The sequence below is a fragment of the Ranitomeya variabilis genome, chromosome 4, assembly GCF_051348905.1.
Source record: "Ranitomeya variabilis isolate aRanVar5 chromosome 4, aRanVar5.hap1, whole genome shotgun sequence".
In the NCBI taxonomy this organism is placed as follows: Eukaryota; Metazoa; Chordata; class Amphibia; order Anura; family Dendrobatidae; genus Ranitomeya; species Ranitomeya variabilis.
The window spans coordinates 561,819,314-561,843,355 of record NC_135235.1 but is presented as its reverse complement, the minus strand read 5'-3'; the positions used below and the strand labels follow the sequence as shown (position 1 = coordinate 561,843,355).

Here is a 24,042-nt window from a genome sequence, read left to right as displayed (position 1 = left end):
CCGAAAGGCGAGTATGTACTGTTTGTTTTTTTTGGTAACCAGGGTAAACATCGGGTTACTAAGCGCGGCCCTGCGCTTAGTAACCCGATGTTTACCCTGGTTACCCGGGTGCTGCAGGGGGACTTCGGCATCGTTGAAGACAGTTTCAACGATGCCGAACTCGTTCCCCTGATCGTTGGTCGCTGGGGAGAGCGGTCTGTGTGACAGCTCCCCAGCGACCACACAGCGACTTACCAACGATCACGGCCAGGTCATATCGCTGGTCGTGATCGTTGGTAAATCGCTAAGTGAGACGGGGCCTTAAGACAAGTAAATGATGGTTCTACATTGCAACATTGTTTTGCTAACTCTGCTGCATCATGGTTCCCATCTGCCACACCGTGTTTCCAACTCTACTACACTGTTGTTTCAATTCTGCTACATCAGCATTTGTTGTTTCAACTCCACCCTACTGCACCAGTGCCACCTATCCATGCTTCAGAAAAACTGCATAATTGGATCAGTGGCTTTGAGGATTCACATCAACAGGTAAGACATATCATCAATATTACTACCAGTGACCATGTAGCGATATGTACCAGTTCTACACAGATACTCTACATACATTTCAAGTGAATACTCTACAGGTAAATTCAGGAACTCAAAGTGGTCTTCTCTAATTGAAGTCATTCATGTTCCCCTATCTTCTCCATCTGGCACAGACCTCTTTGTGCCACAATACACAATGAGACATGGACACTAATGACTCTTTGGAGCCATGGGCCTCGGACCATCAAGGGATCTACGCCAGACTCTCGAAGCACCCTCCTGCTGCTTGGCAGTTTGCTACTGTTAAGGCTCATTGCAGCTTCTACATGAACTGACTTGAACCTGGCACTACCACTGTCAGAGACTCACACTCACTTAAATTTCTTCATCAGGAGATCCTTCTGATTTTTGTTTGATATAACCCTGCTCGCAATATGTGTACTATTCCCAAAACTTTTAACTGTTTCTTAACACCGTATATACTAACCATTTGCCTACAGCCTTCACTGGTTCCCCTATTAGACATCCTTTCCCAATACCTGGGGACAGCCTGGTGTAATAATTATAGGGGATAACTCAGGAGACTCTTTGCGTGGAACAAGACAACTACAGGGCACAGTTTTATAAGTGGTAAATTCTATATTATCACACGGTGATTCAAACAGGTGCAGATAGAAACTCAAGTCCTCAACACTTGGAGTAAATATTAAATGCAGCTTAGCAGTCTATAGGAAACTTCAGAGGAAAATGCAATCACACAGAAAGTCTATGAAGCACAATTATTCTTGAGGATACTTGACACGAATAAGTCCTTGCTTAGTCCAAAACACAGATAGATATGCTTATAAGGCAGTTCAAATAATATCTTAGCTCAACCAGGGAGGCCTGGGTAATAGTCTCAGGTTCTTGCAGAGCAGCAACAGCTTACATGTCCAGCAAATGCAGATGGAAGTAAACACGAGCAGCAGATGAAGGAGGATTACTGGAATTGGTGTATGCAGCAGGAACTCAGAGCAGAGTAGCAGGATAACCCCACAGGTTCACAGGAGCAGGTATATAGCCAGGGAGTCACCAGAGGTCAGGAGCTGGATGCAAGGCAGAATACTCTAGTTTTATAGCAGGAAGACACAGTGCACATGAGACCAAAGACGCCATCTTGGAAAAGGGCAGTAATGCACAAAAGGTAATAAAAAATATTCAGAGTCCTGACACCTTGAGGTAAACCTCCAGGAACCTGAAACACAGACTACAAGGATGAAATGCACATCTCTATATACTGTATATAAAACATGAAACCATCTAACAATTCTATAGAATACAACTCTCTCTTGCCATGGCATCTTCTTCAACACTGCTCACCCTCTTACATATACTCAAGTCTACATAGATTCCTACATTTGATGTTCATTGACTGTATGCATGAAGGTCGTGCTTCGTCAGGCATGCTTCTTTTCTTGAAAACCTACAGCAAACGATGCTAAATATTCTTCTAATAAGGAGAGAAGGCAAAGAGAACAGAACGATGGCTTGTAGAAGCGACACGCTTCAGACCACTGCTGAATTATGCAAGCGCCCGAAAACAAAACAGAGCGCGGAGTAATAAAATTAATATTTTTCTTTTCATTTGTGAGGTAAAATGAATAATACATGAATTTTTGACAAAAAGGGTGCAATTACTACCATAGTACAAATGAACCATAACAACCGAGTCCGTAAGTTTATTGCATTTTTAATGTAAGCAACAGTGACTAGAATAAAGGAGTTGTCTTTATGCACTTAAAGGGTTATTCCTAAAAATAAAAAAATAAGTTATCTGCTAGCTATAGAATGATAAATTGCTGGGACCCCAGCAATCCTAAGATTGATACTCTCTGTAGTCCCATCCTAAATGTAGCAATAGTATGCATGTTCAGACTATGCTCCTCTTATTGAATTTGACCCTTAGTACCTTGCAGACAGTTATAATACTCTCACATATTTATGGTGGAGCCTGTTATCTCAAAACGATAATGATATTCTCAGTGTGCCTCCGACACAGCAGTTATAATGCTCCCACACAGTAAAAGTTCCCTTTCCTACAGTATTGGTGCCAACATAGTGTCCTTCACAGTGTAATTGTTTCCTCAACTCATTAGTGGTGTATCCCCACCCAGAAATGATGCTCCTTTATTCCCACTGCTCAGTAATTGTGCCCCTTAGTGCCCTCACTCTGTAATGATTTCTTCTTAGGCTACTTTCACACATCAGGTTTTTGCCGTCATGCCGATTCTGGCATCGCGCCGGAGTAACGGATACGAATTGTGAAAAACTGATGAAACAGATCCGTTTTTTCGCCGGATCCGACCAAAAACCAGATCTGTTTCACCAGTTTGTCATTCGTTTCATCCGCTTTTTGACAGATCCGAGGGAGGCTCCCAAACGTGATTGGCTACTGAAAACCTATATATACAGTGCTCCTACAGCCTATCTGTGACAGGTTGTAGAGGAGTAAGTGATGAAGATGGAAGGTGTGATGGCAAACATTCTGAAGATTAATGTGGATTTCACTGTGGAGGCGAATCATTTGAAAGTGATTGTTATGGAGAAGGAGCGAGAGAGATAGTGCATCATGCGTCTGCGCCGACGACGTTTGTGGATCCACCCCATCACTGCACAGAGAATCACACATGAGGTGTTAGGTGTCGAGTTCCCGCCACTGCACAGGGGGAATCTCGAACCACCTCCCCTGTGGTCTCTCATTCTCCTCCTGCCACAGTGGAGCCTGCTTGGCAGAGACGTCGGTCCCAACACCTGGCTTAGGCAAATACTGGGTGTTTGGTTACTGCTGCTCTTCCAGGTTCAGCCATTATAACCAGTTCTGATCAGCGGCGAGCAGGCGCTCTTAGGACTTAAGGTACCTTCACACTAAACAACTTTACAACGAGAACGACAACGATCCGTGACGTTGCAGAGTCCTGGATAGCGATCTTGTTGAGTTTGACACGCAGCAGCGATCTGGATCCCGCTGTTATATCGCTGGTTGGAGCTAGAAGTCTGGAACTTTATTTGGTCGCTAGATCGGCATGTATCGTCATGTTTGACAGCAAAAGCAACTATGTCAGCAATGTTTTTACATGGAGCGTGAATGATAAGTGAGTCGCCGTTACGTCACTGGATCGCTCCTGCATCGTTCTGGAGTTGCTCTGTTTGACACCTCTACAGCGACCTAACAGGGACGCTCCAGCGATCTAGTTTAGGTTGGATCGTTGTCTATATCGCTGGAGCGTCGCTTAGTGTAACGGTACCTTAAGTCCTGCTTTTCCTCTCCTGAGCATGCCCGGGGGTCACATGCCCATGTCCTGTAGCAGTTCCTATTGGATCACTAGGAAAGTTCTGGAGAGCTACAGCTATAAAAGGTTCGCATGGCCACACGGCCATGCCCTAGTATAAACCTGTAATCATGTGTGTGTGCATGTATGCCTGTTCTGGTGAATGCTCTTTAATCATTCCCATTCCTAGTGATGTTGAGTGCCCACGAATGTTGGAGCTATCTAGCGCTTGACAGTGCTATCCTAAACACTAGCGCACGATCCTTACAGCGTCAAACCAGTGGCGTCTGCCAGAGTGGCGCTGTACACACTCTGTGCAGTAATCTTTTATTTATCCTGACAACCGGTCAGTGTAGGGTGGGAACTCCCACTTGATCTCAGCATCTGACTCAGGGCGTCCTCAGGCACGGGATCAAAAGCCACCGAGGGTCAGAGCTAGATCAATCACCAGCATAGTGGGGTGAATCTCAGGGATCCCACCAGCGTCCATCTGCTGCATCCTGTGACAGCTAACAGGGCACAGCATTTCCTTTGGTTCCCTGCGACTCTGTGAAGCAACAGAGTTCGCATCAGTTAAATACTGGGTGACTTCACCCGTGTTAATTCTGGCATAGTACCGCCATATAGTGCTGCCATTACCTAGCAGCAGATTCCACCTCTGCACGGTGGACCCCAGGCTGCGAACGCACCTTATTACCATCTCTATATTTATTCGGTGCGTTCCGCCAGCCGTAACATGGGGTGTATTCTATACTGTGCGTGGAGCTACGTGGAAACCCTGAGAAATTTTTCTCATATGTGCGGATGAAATCCGAGAACTTCAATTTATTGGTGGAACGTCTGATGGTGACTCTTCGGTAAGCAATTTTTATTGTATCTCCTCCTGTTAAAGCACACTTATAACTGTAATGTTGTTGCTGGTAGTTTTTAATATTTTTTTTTATTGTATCTCCTACTGCTAAAGCTGACTTATAACTGTAATGTTAGTGCTGGTATTTTGTACTTATTTATCCTTTTTTTTTTCTTCTCAGATTCCTTGCAACTGGAGATTTCCTTCTGTCACTACACTTCCAGTTCAGACTTGGGATATCCACCATCTCCGGAATTGTGAAGCACTTTACATGGCGAGTTTATACCACCTCCCACAACGGAGAGATGGCTGGAAATAGCGGAAAAGTTTCAACAAATCTGTCAGTTTCCCAATTGCTTGGGTGCACTGGACGGGAAACATATCCGCATCGTGAAACCTGCTGGATCTGGATCGGAATATTTTAACTATAAAAAATATTTCTCCATTGTGCTCATGCCCATCGCTGACACTGAATACAAATTTATAGCAGTGGATATAGGGGCGTATGGCCGGTCCAATGATTCACAAGTTTTCAAATTGTCTGCAATGGGGCATCATATCTATTGAAACACCTTCCAATTTCCACCCCCAAGACCGCTGCCTGAAACCTCTGAGCCACCAATGCCATTTGTGTTGGGGATGAAGCCTTCCAACTATCGGAACACCTGCTAAAACCATACTCCAGTAGTGGATTGATGCCAACTAAAAGAATTTTTAATTACCGCCTCACACGAGCACAGAGAATGGTGGAGTGCGCTTTTGTGATATGCAAGGAACATATTTCAATTGATGTCCACTCTGAAGAAACCACCTTGCATGATTATCGGAACATTACGTATAGAAGTTCTGTGTCAGTTTCCAGAATGAGGGACACATTTGCTGAATACTTTATTTCACCTCAAGGAAGAGTAGACTGGCAGGATGAGAGAGTTTGAAAATTTTCTCTTGGACCTTGTAACCTTGTAACTAGTGTTGAGCATTCCGATACCGCAAGTATCGAGTATCGGCCGATATTTGCTGTATCGGAATTCCGATACCGAGATCCGATACTTTTGTGGTATCGGGTATCGGTATCGAAACAACATTAATGTAAAAATGTGTAAAAGAGAGAATTAAAATAAAAAATATTGCTATACTCACCTCTCCGACGCAGCCCGCACCTTACCGAGGGAAGCGGCAGCGTTCTTTGTTTAAAATTCGCGCTTTTCTTTCCTTACGTGAAGTCCCGGCTTTGTGATTGGTTGCGTCGCAGTCACATGGGCGACGCAACCAATCACAGCAAGCCGTGACGTAATTTCAGGTCCTTAAGGATTTTAAAATTACGTCCCGGCTTTGTGATTGGTTGCGTCGCAGTCACATGGGCGACGCAACCAATCACAAGCCGTGACGTCACGGGAGGCTGGACACGCGCGCATTTTAAAATGCGCGCGTGTCCAGCCTCCCGGCTTGTGATTGGTTGACCGCGAAGCAACCAATCACAAGCCGGGACGTCACGGGAGGTTGGACAAGCGCGCATTTTAAAATGCGCGCGTGTCCAGCCTCCCGGCTTGTGATTGGTTGACCGCGAAGCAACCAATCACAAGCCGGGACGTCACGGGAGGTTGGACAAGCGCGCATTTTAAAATGCACGCGTGTCCAGCCTCCCGGCTTGTGATTGGTTGACCGCGAAGCAACCAATCACAAGCCGGGACGTCACGGGAGGTTGGACAAGCGCGCATTTTAAAATGCGCGCGTGTCCAGCCTCCCGGCTTGTGATTGGTTGACCGCGACGCAACCAATCACAAAGCCGGGACGTAATTTTAAAATCCTGAAGGACCTGAAATTACGTCACGGCTTGCTGTGATTGGTTGCGTCGCCCATGTGACTGCGACGCAACCAATCACGCCGGAACGTAATTTTAAAATCCTGAAGGACCTGAAATTACGTCACGGCTTGCTGTGATTGGTTGCGTCCCGGCCACATGGGTGGCACGCGACCAATCACAAGCCGGGACTTCACGTAAAGGAAAGAAAAGCGCGAATTTTAAACAAAGAACGCTGCCGCTTCCCTCGGTAAGGTGCAGGCTGCGTCGGAGAGGTGAGTATAGCAATATTTTTTATTTTAATTCTTTCTTTTACACATTAATATGGTTCCCAGGGCCTGAAGGAGAGTTTCCTCTCCTTCAGACCCTGGGAACCATCAGGGATACCGTCCGATACATGAGTCCCATTGACTTGTATTGGTATCGGGTATCGGTATCGGATTGGATCCGATACTTTGCCGGTATCGGCCGATACTTTCCGATACCGATACTTTCAAGTATCGGACGGTATCGCTCAACACTACTTGTAACCAAAAGTCATTGACCTTCTTTAACCATAGTATTTTACCTTCTTTACCCAAAGTTATATACCTGGTTGGGTTTTACCCAAAGAATTTTACCTCCTTTATCCAAAGTTGTGTACCTGGTGTTAAGGCTAGCGGAACGCACCAAATTATAAGAGAGATGCGTTTGCAGCCCGGGGTCCACCGTGCAGAGATGGAACCTGCTGCTGAATAATGACGGACTATATGGCAGTACAATGTGGATACACACCTGGGTTAACTTCACCCTGTGTGAAGGAAGCAAACCCTGTTGCATCACAGGGTCGCGGTACCGCACCAAGAGTGCAAGCAAGGAGTCTCAGGACTCTATCCCAAGACACAGGATTAGAGTACGTTCAGACCACTTGCGCTCGACACCGCAATTGGGGTGTCAAAGTAACAGAAAATGTAACTTGAAGCACAAGAGTGCGTGCTGTGCCGCTTTGGCGGATGCCACTAACCACCCAGACTTGGGATAGGAAAGCGCTCTATAAGTGCACGGTGCCGCACTGGTGGTTACAGCAATAGACGCTGTATCGTGTGTCTTTATGTTGACAGCTTAGTCGGGCGCTAGACAGCAAGCATCCACCTTTTGCGAACAGTCATACACAAGGGAGGGGATTTTAAAGAACGACTTGCACTCATCAACACACACACGATTCCAAATGTACACTAGCGCATGGCCGTGCGGCCATACAAACCTTTTATAGCAGCAGCAAGAACAGGACCTTCCCAGAAGGACCTATGGAAGTCAGCCACAGAAGAAGAACACCTTAAGGACCTTCCTAAAGGACCAATGGGATTTGCTGCAGTATCTAAGCATGTGACCCTTGATCTCCAACGAGAGATTTTGCCCTAGGCATGCTCAGAAAGGGAAGAGCAGGACGTAGTCCCAAACACGTCTGCTCGCCGCTGCCCAGTACTGGCTACAATGGCAGAAGCAGGAAAGGCAACAGTAACCAGTCGTCCAGTATCAGCCTGAGCTAGATGCTGGGACTGACGTCTCCGCTGAGCAGACTCCATTGTGGCTGGAGAAGAATGGGAAACCGCAGCGGAGATGGTTTGAGATTCTCCCTGTGCAGAAGTGGGATCTCGACACCTAACACCTGGTTGGGTTTTACCCAAAGAATTTTACCTTCTTTACCCAAAGTTGTCTACTTGGTTGGGTTTTCCCAAAAGTATTTTGCCTTCTTTACCCAAAGTTATGTACCTGGTTGGGTTTTAGCCAAAGAATTTTACCTTCTTTACCCAAAGTTGTGTACCTGGTTGGGTTTTACCCAAAGTATTTTACCTTCTTTACCCACAGTTATTTACCTTGTTTTAACCAATGTATTTAACCTTATAAACCTTATAAATGAAAGACAAAATGTTTAACCAATAAACTTTTTTTATTAGCCAATAAACTGATTTTTATTAGCAAATTATTAAACAATAATAATGTTATAAATTTAAATAGTTTGGGGTGGAGATAATGCCGGAAGGGCTGTCAGGGTGGCACATCGACCATGGGAGTGTGGAGAGAGGAATGTGATGGTGGTGATGAAGGATCAATAGGTAAAACAGGTGAAGGGGTGGAGAAAGAAAGAGAATGGGTGGACATGAAACCGGGACTAGTATTGGGAATTTGGAAGGTTTGAGGGGTGGAGTGGATGGATTGGGAGGCAGAAGAGCTGGTGGGAGGAGAAGAGGGTTGTGTTTGGGGCATGATGGGTGTTGAAGGAGACTGGTGGTAGTGGGCAGGGCTTGGAGGTGCGGATGATGGGGTTGGGAACTGGTATGGGGCGGTGTGACGTCTGAGAAAGACGAAAAGAGAGTGGACCCTCTGGGTCACGGTACTGATGCACTCAGGGGCAAGTGAACCCGGGATGCAAACCCCTATACAGGGATAGTTGGGAGCAGGCCCGAGGGGGACAGGTACCGTAGCAGCCGGTACCAAGAGGGACGGCTCTTGGAAGAGAAGGGAGAGGGAGGACGGGAGAGTGGAGAGAATAGTAACAGGACTGAAGGGAAGGAAGCGGGAAAACAAGGAACGGACTAGAGGAGGCAGGGCTGAAAGGACGGAGGAAGACAAGAGGTTAAACATGGAAAGAAGCCTGCGAGAGCAGACCAGTCAGGCACGGACAAGAATCTGAACCAGACAGGGCCTGAACAGGGTACGAACTGCACACAATAATCAGGCGCCTCCATTATGGAGGAGATGCCTGATATAGCCCAAGGGACTACCTGATTGGAGAACCCAGGAGCGCGGAAGGGGTTAAGAAGGGGAAGGAGCGCGCGCCCGCGTCCTAATGCGCATGTGCGGAGCAGAGACAGGACGGAGGAAGGAGGAAGCGCGGACACCACGCCGGAATCCCCGAGCAGCAGGAGGAGGAACCGGGGAACCGGCACGATGCTGAGAGCGGCGAGTGGAGACGCAGTGAGAGGAGCTGACAGGAGAAGCGGCCGCAGCATCAGGGAAGGCCGGTATAACAGGCGGAGTGTTGGTACGGGGCAGGATGCTGGTATGGGGCTTGATGCTGGTATGGGGCAAGATGCTGGCACGGGGCATGATGTTGGTATTGTATAGGAGAGGGAGGAGGGACAGTGGCTAGAGGGGGGCAGGTGCGGGAGGAACTATTGTGGTGGGTGGAGGGGCTTGGGAGCTAACATGCACTAGAACAGACTGGCACAATTGAATCACATGCATCTGCTGGTCAGGAGATAGCTTATCCATGCGCTCGAGTACTGACTGGAAAAAGGTGTGGTTTAGAGATTTACTTGCATCTGAATGCATCCTTTCCAGGCGTGTGTGCAACTCAAGAATACTGTTGCTGAGCAAATTAAATCCTGCAGTCATTTGTTCAGACAACAGTTTGAGACAGTTCTGGAAGGCTGCATTCAAATGCAAGAACTCGGGCACAAAGCTCTTTTCCTGACCCTTCTGGCGCTGCAGCTCAGAACCCACAGGTGTACTAGAGGTGGCAGCAGCAGAGGGGTGGGGTAAAGGAAAAGCTATATCCTCACCAGCAGAGTCATGCAAGGCAGTCGGCCAAAATGCTTCAGCGCTGGTGGATGAGACCGAGGGATCAGATGTGAGGGAAGGCTGGGAACGTGCAGATGGGTTGGGACTGTCGAAGTGTCCCTTGGTGGCGGACTCCTGAGGGATTGCCCCAGAAGGGTTCAACACTGCAGGCTCCCGAGTGCTGCTGACGGTGCTGTGGAATAAAGAGAAAAAATATATAATTAATATTGAGATTACATGGCCCTGGCTGAAACCCCCAAAAAGTGTTAGACATGTAAACATTTTTTATTAATGGGGGTGGGTAATATTTACCTTCTGCTCTCCATCGTTGACCGGAGGAACGACAGGGCGTTTGCATATTTGTGCTTACTCCTGCGTCCTACAGATCCACTCGGGGCCTGCATCTCTTTGTTGAACTCCTTCTTGAAGCAATCCCTGATTGACTGCCACCGCTTGACAATTCTCTCGCCTGAAAAGTGAAAGCACAAATTGGTTAGTATACAACACTTTACATTCAGCAACATAACTGAACTGTGAATACTTACGCACTTGATTCTGGGCCCGAACGTCGAGGTCCTCCAAGTTGTCCACAAGCTTTTGGCATACTTGCTCCCAGAGTCGACGGGTCACAACGATATCTGCGTGGCGGTAGTCCCCCATGTTCCACAGTGCGAAACGTGCGTTTGAGTGGTGTGTGCGGGGGCAGCGGAGCATCATACCAGTTGGTAATTGTGGCTGGTTTATATACCTTGTTTTTCCTTTTATGTGATTACACTTTGCTTGTATTTTATGAAATTATTATGGATAATTTTATACTGTACTTTATTTGATAGATTAATATTAGTGATTCACATTCACTTTCATTCATTGAATATATTTTAATACCAGCCATTATTTAAAATATAATAGGAGAACTTTTATTATTAGACATTTCATATACATACGTTCTCTATTATTAGCTATATACTGTATATATATTTTTCATCAATTGGTCTGATGTACCCTGCCCTCCGCATACAGGTCCTATTATTATTTTTTTATTCATATTTTTTGTTTTTAATTTTTTATTAAAATTCCTTGTTTTTATTATATTGCTTCATTATTTTATTATCTTTGATCATGTATTGTTGTCTCATTTTTATCTGTTGCACTAATAAAATAAAATAATATAATTTTCATATGTTTGATGAATTTTCTTTTGGGTTTATATATTTGATTTATATTCATTGATTTTTAATTCATTAGATATTTTTGGTATTTCTTTTCTATATAGGATTTTGATGTCTGTAATGATCTGTTTCTATGTGTTGTGTGCAGTGTGATGTCTGCAATGATCAGTTTCTATGTGTTGTGTGCATTGTGATGTTTTTAATTATCAGTTTTTTATGTGTTGTGTGTAGTGTAAGGGTATGTGTCCACGTTCAGGATTGCATCAGGATTTGGTCAGGATTTTTCATCAGTATTTGTAAGCCAAAACCAGGAGTGGGTGATAAATGCAGAAGTGGAGCATATGTTTCTATTATACTTTTCCTCTAATTGTTTCACTCCTGGTTTTGGCTTACAAATGCTGATGGAAAATCCTGACCAAATCCTGATGCAATCCTGAACGTGGACACATACCCTGATGATGTGGTTCTGCGATGCATGCAAGAAACTTACCAATTGCGAGCCCACTCCGGGTATCTCTCCACCCCTTCAGTCTTCTTCTGGAAGCTCCTCTTCTGCTGCTTCCTGTTATACAAAAATGATAGATTAATATATATCAATATATATATACAGTCATATGAAAAAGTTTGGGCACCCCTATTAATCTTAAGCTTAATGTTTTATAAAAATTGTTTTTTTTGCAACAGCTATTTCAGTTTCATATATCTAATAACTGTTGGACACAGTAATGCTTCTGCCTTGAAATGAGGTTTATTGTACTAACAGAAAATGTGCAATCTGCATTCAAACAAAATTTGACAGGTGCATAAGTATGGGCACCCTTATCATTTTCTTGTTTTAAATACTCCTACCTACTTTTTACTGACTTAATAAAGCACTTTTTTGGTTTTGTAACCTCATTGAGCTTTGAACTTCATAGCCAGGTGTATGCAATCATGAGAAAAGCTACTTAAAGTGGCCACTTGCAAGTTGTTCTCCTGTTTGAATCTCCTCCGAAGAGTGGCATCATGGGCTCCTCAAAACAACTGTCAAATGATCTGAAAACAAAGATTATTCAACATAGTTGTTCAGGGGAAGGATACAAAAAGCTGTCTCAGAGATTTAACCTGTCAATTTCCACTGTGAGGAACATAGTAAGGAAATGGAAGAACACAGGTACAGTTCTTGTTAAGGCCAGTAGTGGCAAGCCAAGAAAAACATCAGAAAGGCAGAGAAGAAGAATGGTGAGATCAGTCAAGGACAATCCTCAGACCATCTCCAGAGAGCTGCAGCATCAACTTGCTGCAGATGGTGTCACTGTGCATCGGTCAAGGTCAACTATACAACGCACTGTGTTTTTTTGCCGCCATGCATAACGCCTTTTTGTATTACCAAACAACTCAATCTTGGTTTCATGAGTACACAGGACCTTCTTCCAAAAAGAAATTGGCTTCTCCAAATGTGCTTTTGCATACCTCAGCCGTCTCTGTTTGTGGCGTGCTTGCAGAAACGGCTTCTTTCGCATCACTCTCCCATACAGCTTCTCCTTGTGCAAAGTGCGTTGTATAGTTGACCGATGCACAGTGACACCATATTGGATCTGAGCATGCTCAGACTAAAGAAACGGATCCGGTGACCGGATACTTTTTTTCCCGGATCCGGCACATTGCGGCTCCCATAGACTTCCATTATAGCAAAAAGCCAGAAGCGCCGCATCTGGCGCTTCTGGCTTTTTCGCGGCAGACAAAAAACGTTACTGTAGATGTTTTGTAGATGCCGGAAACAAAATTTTAGCCGGATGCGGCCAAAACCAGAAGAAACGTGTGACCATGTGGCGCAATATGGCGCTAATACAAGTCAATGAGAAAAAATCGGTTCCGGTGGGAGATTTCGCCAGTTCAGGTTTTCCTACAAATAGCCAGATCCAGCCTGTCTGAAAAAACCTGATTTGTGAAAGTAGCCTAAGGCTAAGTTCACAATAGGAGTTTTTGCAGCGTTTTTTATGCAAACGTTCAGCTGCATTTTACAGTACCAGCAAGGTCTATGAGATTTCAGAAATCTCATGCACACAGCTTGTTTTTTGTGTCATCAGGATGACATGCATGTTTTGCTGCAGTTTTTTGTGCCAAAACCTCATTTTATAGACTAGGACTTTTTTCAACACTAAACTTTATGCACAAGAGACAAATCTAGAATGCCAAAAACACAGCAAAGAACACAAGAGAAACCTGCTTTTTTCTGCAGCTTCTTTCCTGCCAAGAAATCAGGTTTTGCTGCAGAAAAAAATGCTGAAAAAATGCCTAGTGTGAACTTACCCTTAAAGTCCCCACTTTTTAAAAATGCCCTAATACTCTGCTTTGTGTGAGTAATTGAATTGAAAATGTTTCAGCTCCAGTTACATAAACTGATTCAGAGTGACAGAAATACCAGGCCATATCTTCCCTTCCCCACAGTAATTACTGCGCCAACTGTTGTGCCCATGTACACATTTGGCTAGTCCATTAACCATTTCTTTATCACACAAGCATTTAGCTATTTAAAAAAATCTTTAGAAACTTACAGTTGAAACCAGAAGTTTACATACACTCTATAAAGAGACACATACGCATGTTTTCCTCAAAATCAGACATGAAATCAGAATAAACCTTTCCCGTTTTAGGTCAATTAGGATTACCATAATTATTAATATTTGCCAAATGGCAGAATAATGAGAGAGAGAACGTTTAAGGCATTTTATTACTGTAGCAAAGTCAAAAGTTTACATACATTTCATTAGTATTTGGTACCATTGCCCTTAAACTGAATGACTTGGGTCAAACATTTGGGATATCCTTCCACAAGCTTCTCACAATAGTTGGTCGGAATTTGGACCCACTCCTCTTGACAAAACTGATGTAACTGATCCAGGTCTGTAGGTTTCCTTGCTCGCACCTGCCTTTTCAGCTTTGCCAATAAAATTTCAATAGGAGTGACATCAGGGCTTTGTGATGGCCACTCCAAAACATTGACTTTGTTATCCTTAAGTCACTTTGTTACCATTTTGGCAGTATGCTTTGGGTCATTGTTCACTTGGAAGTACCATTTTGGCCCAAGCGTTATCTTCCTGGTTGATGTCTTGAGATGTTGCTTCAGTATTGTCACATAATCTTCTTTTCTCATGATGCCATCTGTTTGTGAAATGCACCAGTCCCTCCTGCAGCAAAACAACCACATAACATGATGCTGCCACCCCTGTGTTTCACAGTTGGAATGGTATTCTTAGGCTTCCAAGCTTCTCCCTTTTTCCTCGAAACATAACAATGGCCATTATACCCAAAACGTTCAATTTTAGTTACACCAGAATGACCACCCCCTGACGAAGCCGATGCGAAACGCGAATTGGGGCTACGGTGTGGACCCTTTTGATGCCATGCAATGGGTAAGAGCTCGGGGGTGGGAATGATTGGCATATTATGATTTTTGAGCCTCAGAGAAGGGCCAAGTGAGTATTTATATGGATTACTCTGCCCTTATGTGTGTCTGCCCAAATATGCACTATGCACTTTATTGTTACTTGGTTATGGTATCATGAGAAGCTCACACTGCTCTGTCTGTGCTACTTTAGTTCCCCTTGCTGAATTAGTTTGTTATTTTTTGGTTTTCTGATTTCAATTTGTGTACAGGTCCTTCTCAAAAAATTAGCATATAGTGTTAAATTTCATTATTTACCATAATGTAATGATTACAATTAAACTTTCATATATTATAGATTCATTATCCACCAACTGAAATTTGTCAGGTCTTTTATTGTTTTAATACTGATGATTTTGGCCTACAACTCCTGATAACCCAAAAAACCTGTCTCAATTAGCATATTTCAACCGTCCAATCAAATAAAAGTGTTTTTTAATAACAAACAAAAAAACCATCAAATAATAATGTTCAGTTATGCACTCAATACTTGGTCGGGAATCCTTTGGCAGAAATGACTGCTTCAATGCGGCGTGGCATGGAGGCAATCAGCCTGTGACACTGCTGAGAAGTTATGGAGGCCCAGGATGCTTCAATAGCGGCCTTAAGCTCATCCAGAGTGTTGGGTCTTGCGTCTCTCAACTTTCTCTTCACAATATCCCACAGATTCTCTATGGGGTTCAGGTCAGGAGAGTTGGCAGGCCAATTGAGCACAGTAATACCATGGTCAGTAAACCATTTACCAGTGGTTTTGGCACTGTGAGCAGGTGCCAGGAAGCATGAAGTGCTCCAAAATCTCCTGATAGCTAGCTGCATTGACCCTGCCCTTGATGAAACACAGTGGACCAACACCAGCAGCTGACATGGCACCCCACACCATCACTGACTGGGTACTTGACACTGGACTTCAGGCATTTTGGCATTTCCTTCTCCCCAGTCTTCCTCCAGACTCTGGCACCTTGATTTCCGAATGACATGCAAAATTTGCTTTCATCAGAAAAAAGTACTTGGGACCACTTAGCAACAGTCCAGTGCTGCTTCTCTGTAGCCCAGGTCAGGCGCTTCTGCCGCTGTTTATGGTTCAAAAGTGGCTTTACCTGGGGAATGCGGCACCTGTAGCCCATTTCCTGCACACGCCTGTGCACGGTGGCTCTGGATGTTTCCACACCAGACTCAGTCCACTGCTTCCTCAGGTTCCCCCAGGTCTGGAATCGGTCCTTCTCCACAATCTTCCTCAGGGTCCGGTCACCTCTTCTCGTTGTACAGCGTTTTCTGCCACATTGTTTCCTTCCAACAGACTTACCATTGAGGTGCCTTGATACAGCACTCTGGGAACAGCCTATTTGTTGAGAAATTTCTTTCTGGGTCTTACCCTCTTGCTTGAGGGTGTCAATGATGGCCTTCTTGACATCTGTCAGGTCGCTAGTCTTACCCATGATGGGGGTTTTGAGTAATGAACCAGGCAGGGAATTTTTAAAAGCCTCAGGTATCTTTTGCATGTGTTTAGAGTTAATTAGTTGATTCAGAAGATTAGGGTAATAGGTCGTTTAGAGAACCTTTTCTTGATATGCTAATTTATTGAGACAGGTTTTTTGGGTTATCAGGAGTTGTAGGCCAAAATCATCAGTATTAAAACAATAAAAGACCTGACAAATTTCAGTTGGTGGATAATGAATCTATAATATATGAAAGTTTAATTGTAATCATTACATTATGGTAAATAATGAAATTTAACACTATATGCTAATTTTTTGAGAAGGACCTGTATATTAATTTTTTTTTAATTATGGTACAATAAAATTTATAACTTTTTAATGAATATGGACGTGTACTCCATTGTTTCTGCTATATGGATCTAGTTTCACCAGAAGACAGGACAAATCTTCAAAAATTAAGGTCTTTGCTCATGTGTGCATTTGCAAACATTAATCTGGCTTTTTTATGTTTCTTTTGGAGTAATGGCTTCTTCCTGGCAGAGTGGCCTTTCAGCCCATGTTGATATAGTACTCGTTTCACTGTGGATATTGACACAATCTTACCAGCTTCCGCCATCATCTTCACAAGGTATTTTGCTTTTGTCCTTGGGTTGATATGTACATGTTGGACCAAAGCATGTTCATCTCTGGGACACAGAACCTGTCTCCTTCCTGAGCAGTATGATGGCTGGACATTCCCATGTTGTTTGTACTTGCGTATAATTGTTTGTACAAATGAATGAGGAGCCTTCAGGTATCTTGAAATTGTACCCATGGATGAGCCAAACTAGTGCAACTCCACATTTGTCTTTCTGTTATCTTGGCTGATTTCTTTAGACTTTTCCATGATGCTACACAAAGAAGCAGTGTGTTTCAGGTGTGCATTAAAATACATCCACAGATGTGTCTCTAATTAACTCATATGTTGCAAAAAAAAACTTCCAGAAGCTTCCAAACATATGACATCATATGGGCAGTCCAGAATTGCTTAAAGGCATAGTAATCCTAGTGTATGTAAACTGTTATGACCCCAATGGCAGAGGGTCTCAGAATTAATTACCAAGTCTGCAAACACAAAAAACCAGCTCATAGGGCAGTGGTAACTGGGCTGACCGTATATCTAAACCTAGCACCACAAATAGCAGCAGCCGGGGAACGTGCCTACATTGGTTCTAGATGTCTCGCGCCAGCCGGAGAACTAACTAACCCTAGAAGGGAAAAGATAGACCTTTCTTGCCTCCAGAGAAAAGACCCCAAAAGTTGGATACAAGCCCCCAACAAATAATAACGGTGAGTGAGGTAAGGAGAAAAGACAAACGTAAGAATGAACTAGATATTTAGCAAAGAGAGGCCCACTGACTAATAGCAGAATATAGTAAGATGACTTATACCAGTGATGGGCAACCTTTTGAGCTCGGTGTGTCAAAATTCGCCAAAAAACCGAGCATAACTTGGGTGGTGTGTCACCTTGATAAAAAAACATAATTTTGCGACATGTATAGTTTAAATAACAAATATGTATAATTAGAATTAACTTACCTGCTTAGTGACTTCTTTGTTCATCTGTCAGTTGGTTTCTTTTGTTGGTCTTGCTATTATTTAACTTGTGTGGGGTGCCGTGAACTAAGATAAGTGAGGGGGAGGGGGAATTCTTCCAGTGATGGCGAACCTGTGGCACTCCAGCTGTTGCAAAACTACAATTCCCATCATGTCTTCACAGCCAAAGCCTTTGCTTTGAATGGCCAGCCATGATGGGAATTGTAGTTTTGCAACAGCTGATGCCTCCCTCTCACTTATCTCAGTAATGGCCAATGACACCCCACAGTTCACTGGATGATGGTTGCTGTAGTAGTCACAGGGCCTCCAGACAGCAATCACAGGGCCTGAGTCCAGACAGCAATCACAGGGCCTGAGTCCAGACAGCAATCACAGGGCCTGAGTCCAGACAGCAATCACAGGGCCTGAGTCCAGACAGCAATCACAGGGCCTGAGTCCAGACAGCAATCACAGGGCCTGAGTCCAGACAGCAATCACAGGGCCTGAGTCCAGACAGCTATCACAGGGCCTGAGTCCAGACAGCAATCACAGGGCCTGAGTCCAGACAGCAATCACAGGGCCTGAGTCCAGACAGCAATCACAGGGCCTGAGTCCAGACAGCTATCACAGGGCCTGAGTCCAGACAGCAATCACAGGGCCTGAGTCCAGACAGCAATCACAGGGCCTGAGTCCAGACAGCAATCACAGGGCCTGAGTCCAGACAGCAATCACAGGGCCTGAGTCCAGACAGCTATCACAGGGCCTGAGTCCAGACAGCAATCACAGGGCCTGAGTCCAGACAGCTATCACAGGGCCTGAGTCCAGACAGCTATCACAGGGCCTGAGTCCAGACAGCAATCACAGGGCCTGAGTCCAGACAGCTATCACAGGGCCTGAGTCCAGACAGCAATCACAGGGCCTGAGTCCAGACAGCTATCACAGGGCCTGAGTCCAGACAGCTATCACAGGGCCTGAGTCCAGACAGCTATCACAGGGCCTGAGTCCAGACAGCTATCACAGGGCCTGAGTCCAGACAGCAATCACAGGGCCTGAGTCCAGACAGCAATCACAGGGCCTGAGTCCAGACAGCAATCACAGGGCCTGAGTCCAGACAGCAATCACAGGGCCTGAGTCCAGACAGCAATCACAGGGCCTGAGTCCAGACAGCAATCACAGGGCCTGAGTCCAGACAGCAATCACAGGGCCTGAGTCCAGACAGCAATCACAGGGCCTGAGTCCAGACAGCAATCACAGGGCCTGAGTCCAGACAGCTATCACAGGGCCTGAGTCCAGACAGCAATCACAGGGCCTGAGTCCAGACAGCTATCACAGGGCCTGAGTCCAGACAGCAATCACAGGGCCTGAGTCCAGACAGCTATCACAGGGCCTGAGTCCAGACAGCAATCACAGGGCCTGAGTCCAGACAGCAATCACAGGGCCTGAGTCCAGACAGCAATCACAGGGCCTGAGTCCAGACAGCTATCACAGGGCCTGAGTCCAGACAGCAATCACAGGGCCTGAGTCCAGACAGCAATCACAGGGCCTGAGTCCAGACAGCTATCACAGGGCCTGAGTCCAGACAGCAATCACAGGGCCTGAGTCCAGACAGCTATCACAGGGCCTCCAGACAGCTATCTCCTCAGGCCTCAGAAGTGCAGCCTGGGACTTCTGGTCAGTGCAGCCTGGGACTTCTGGTCGGCGCAGCAGGGAGCAGCGCAATGTCGCCCAAACAACACAGATCCGACGCAGAGGCCTGGGACTTCCGGGAGCTGCGCCTGGCCTACCGGAAGTCCCAGGCCTAGACGCTCTGCACCGGAGCTCTGTTGTTTGGGGCCACAGACCTCCTGCATGGCATCCGATCCGATAAAAAATCGGATCGGATGCCATTGTTTAGCATTCCGATACCGCAAGTATCGGGTATCGGCCGATATTTGCTGTATCGGAATTCCGATACCGAGATCCGATACTTTTGTGGTATCGGGTATCGGTATCGAAACAACATTAATGTGTGTAAAATAAAGAATTAAAATAAAAAATATTGCTATACTCACCTCTCCGACGCAGCCTGGACGTCCGCGAGGGAACCGGCAGCGTTGTTTGCTTAAAAATCGCGGTTTTCCTTCCTTACTTGAAGTCCCGGCTTGTGATTGGTTGCGTGCCGCCCATGTGACCGAGACGCGACCAATCACAGCAAGCCGTGACGTAATTTTAGGTCCTTCAGGATTTTAAAATTACGTTCCGGCGTTGTGATTGGTTGCGTGCGGTCACATGGGCGACGCAACCAATCACAACGCCGGAACGTAATTTTAAAATCCTGAAGGACCTAAAATTACGTCACGGCTTGCTGTGATTGGTCGCGTCTCGGTCACATGGGCGGCACGCAACCAATCACAAGCCGGGACTTCAAGTAAGGAAGGAAAACCGCGATTTTTAAGCAAACAACGCTGCCGGTTCCCTCGCGGACGTCCAGGCTGCGTCGGAGAGGTGAGTATAGCAATATTTTTTTATTTTAATTCTTTATTTTACATATTAATATGGTTCCCAGGGCCTGAAGGAGAGTTTCCTCTCCTTCAGACCCTGGGAAAGAAGCAATTTCTATGGGGCCACGGCCGGCGGCCGGCGTGTCACTGAAAATGACTACGCGTGTCAGCACTGACACGCGTGTCATAGGTTCGCCATCACTGACTTATACGGTCAGCAAAAACCCTATCAAAATTCCCACGCTGGATATTCAAGAACCCCCGAACCGTCTAACGGCCCGGGGGGAGAATACCAGCCCCCTAGAGCTTCCAGCAAATCACAGGAATCACATTTAGTACAAGCTGGACAAAAAATAAGAGCCATGCAAATAACCAAAATACAAAGAAGCAGGACTTAGCTTAATTTTGCAAGATCCAGGACCAGCAGACAGGAGCAAACAGAAAGGAACTGATTACAACGATGCCAGGCACCAGACTGAGAATTCAAGAAGTTTATATAGCAACACCCCTGGACTAACGACCCAGGTGGGTGCCAAAACTGAAGACAATCCCAGAGTCATATCACTAGTGACCACAAGAGGGAGCCAAAAAAGTCTAATTCACAACAGTACCCCCCCTTTAAGGAGGGGTCACCGAACCCTCACCCAGACCACCAGGGCGATCAGGATGAGCAGCGTGAAAGGCACGAACTAAATCGCTGCATGCACATCAGAGGCAACCACCCAGGAATTATCCTCCTGACCATAGCCCTTCCACTTGACCAGATACTGAAGCCTCCGCCTGGAGAGACGAGAATCCAAGATCTTCTCCACTACGTACTCCAACTCGCCCTCAACCAACACCGGAGCAGGAGGCTCAACAGAAGGAACCACAGGTACAACGTACCGCCGCAACAAAGACCTATGGAAGACGCTGTGAATGGCAAACGACACCGGAAGATCCAAGCGAAAGGACACAGGATTAAGGATTTCCAATATCTTGTAAGGACCGATGAAGCGAGGCTTGAATTTAGGAGAGGAGACCTTCATAGGAACAAATCGAGAAGACAGCCATACCAAATCCCCAACACGAAGTCGGGGACCCACACCGCGGCGGCGGTTGGCAAAACGCTGAGCCTTCTCCTGTGACAACTTTAAGTTGTCCACCACATGATTCCAAATCTGCTGCAACCTATCCACCACAGAATCCACCCCAGGACAGTCAGAAGGCTCCACATGTCCCGAGGAAAAACGAGGATGGAAACCAGAGTTGCAAAAAAATGGCGAAACCAAAGTAGCGGAACTAGCCCGATTATTAAGGGCAAACTCAGCCAACGGCAAGAAGGTCACCCAATCATCCTGATCTGCAGAAACAAAACACCTCAAATAAGCCTCCAGAGTCTGATTAGTTCGCTCCGTTTGTCCATTAGTCTGAGGATGAAAGGCAGACGAAAACGACAAATCAATGCCCATCTTAGCACAAAAGGATCGCCAGAACCTGGAAACAAACTGGGATCCTCTGTCAGACACAATATTCTCAGGAATGCCGTGTAAACAAACCACATTCTGAAAGAACAAAGGAACCAGATCGGAAGAGGAAGGCAGCTTAGGCAAAGATACCAAATGGACCATCTTGGAAAAGCGATCACATACCACCCAGATGACAGACATGCCCTGAGATACCAGAAGATCTGAAATGAAATCCATGGAAATGTGTGTCCAAGGCCTCTTCGGGACAGGCAAGGGCAAGAGCAACCCGCTGGCACGAGAACAGCAAGGCTTAGCTCGAGCACAAGTCCCACAGGACTGCACAAATGACCGCACATCCCGTGACAAGGAAGGCCACCAAAAGGACCTAGCCACCAAATCTCTGGTGCCAAAAATTCCCGGATGCCCTGCCAACACCGAGGAATGAACCTCGGAAATGACTCTGCTGGTCCACTTATCAGGAACAAACAGTCTGTCAGGTGGACAAGAGTCAGGTCTACCAGCCTGAAATCTCTGCAACACACGTCGCAAATCCGGAGAAATGGCTGACAAGATAACTCCCTCTTTAAGAATACCAACTGGTTCTGCGACTCCAGGAGAGTCCGGCACAAAGCTCCTTGAAAGAGCATCAGCCTTCACATTCTTTGAACCTGGTAAATACGAGACCACAAAGTCAAAACGGGAGAAAAACAATGACCAACGGGCCTGTCTAGGATTCAGGCGTTTAACAGACTCGAGATACATCAGATTTTTGTGATCAGTCAAGACCACCACACGATGCTTAGCACCCTCGAGCCAATGACGCCACTCCTCAAATGCCCACTTCATGGCCAACAACTCCCGATTGCCAACATCATAATTCCGCTCTGCAGGCGAAAACTTCCTAGAGAAAAAAGCACATGGTCTCATTACAGAGCAACCAGGGCCTCTCTGCGACAAAACGGCCCCTGCCCCAATCTCAGAAGCATCCACTTCAACCTGAAAGGGAAGTGAGACATCAGGATGGCACAAAACAGGCGCCGAAGTAAACCGGCGCTTCAACTCCTGGAAAGCCTCCACGGCTGCAGGAGCCCAGTTAGCAACATCAGAACCTTTCTTGGTCATATCCGTCAAAGGTTTAACAACGCTAGAAAAATTAGCGATAAAACGACGGTAGAAGTTAGCAAAACCCAAGAACTTCTGAAGACTCTTAACTGACGTGGGTTGAGTCCAATCATGAATAGCTCGGACCTTGACTGGGTCCATCTCCACCGCAGAAGGGGAAAAAATAAAACCCAAAAAGGGAACCTTCTGTACTCCAAAGAGACACTTTGAGCCCTTAACAAACAAAGCATTCTCACGCAAAACCTGAAACACCATCCTGACCTGCTCTACATGCGAGTCCCAATCATCAGAAAAAACCAGAATATCATCCAGATAAACAATCATAAATTTATCCAGATACTTCCGGAAAATATCATGCATAAAGGACTGAAACACTGAAGGAGCATTAGAGAGCCCAAAAGGCATCACCAAGTACTCAAAATGACCTTCGGGCGTATTAAATGCAGTTTTCCATTCATCTCCTTGCTTAATGCGCACAAGGTTGTACGCACCACGAAGATCTATCTTGGTGAACCACTTGGCACCTTTAATCCGGGCAAACAAGTCCGACAACAGAGGCAAAGGATACTGAAATTTAACAGTGATTTTATTCAGAAGCCGATAGTCAATACAAGGTCTCAAAGATCCGTCCTTCTTGTCCACAAAAAAGAATCCCGCACCAAGAGGGGAAGAGGATGGACGGATATGCCCCTTCTCCAGAGACTCCTTGATATACGAACGCATTGCGGTATGCTCAGGTACAGACAGATTAAATAATCTTCCCTTAGGAAATTTACTACCTGGAATCAAATCTATAGCACAGTCACAGTCCCTATGAGGAGGAAGAGCACTGGACCTGGACTCGCTGAATACATCCTGATAATCAGACAAATACTCAGGAACTTCCGAAGGAGTAGAGGAAGCAATAGACACCGGTGGGGAATCACCATGAATTCCCTGACAACCCCAACTTGACACAGACATTGCCTTCCAATCCAAGACTGGATTATGGGTCTGTAACCATGGCAGACCCAAAACGACCAAATCATGCATTTTATGCAGAACAAGAAAACGAATCACCTCCCGATGTTCAGGAGTCATGCACATGGTTACCTGTGTCCAAAACTGCGGTTTATTTTCCGCCAATGGCGTAGCATCAATACCTCTAAGAGGGATAGGATTTACCAACGGCTCAAGAACAAAACCACAGCGCTTGGCAAATGACAGATCCATAAGACTCAGGGCAGCACCTGAATCCACAAACGCCATAACAGGGTAGGAAGACAATGAGCAAATCAAAGTCACAGACAAAATAAATTTAGGTTGCAAATTACCAATGGCGACAGGACTAATAACCCTTGTTGGGCGTTTAGAGC

At 45.6% G+C, this 24,042-nt stretch overlaps 1 long non-coding RNA gene across 1 annotated transcript in view; it reads right to left on the bottom strand.

Annotated features, from left to right (window-relative positions):
- The window catches only part of LOC143769163 (uncharacterized), a 217,334-nt gene that overhangs the window by 26,054 nt on the left and 167,238 nt on the right, over positions 1 to 24,042 (bottom strand). Inside the window, exon 4 of the long non-coding RNA XR_013214238.1 lies at positions 11,690 to 11,761. This is a non-coding gene — a long non-coding RNA (uncharacterized LOC143769163). The remainder of the gene's footprint in view (positions 1 to 11,689; positions 11,762 to 24,042) is intronic.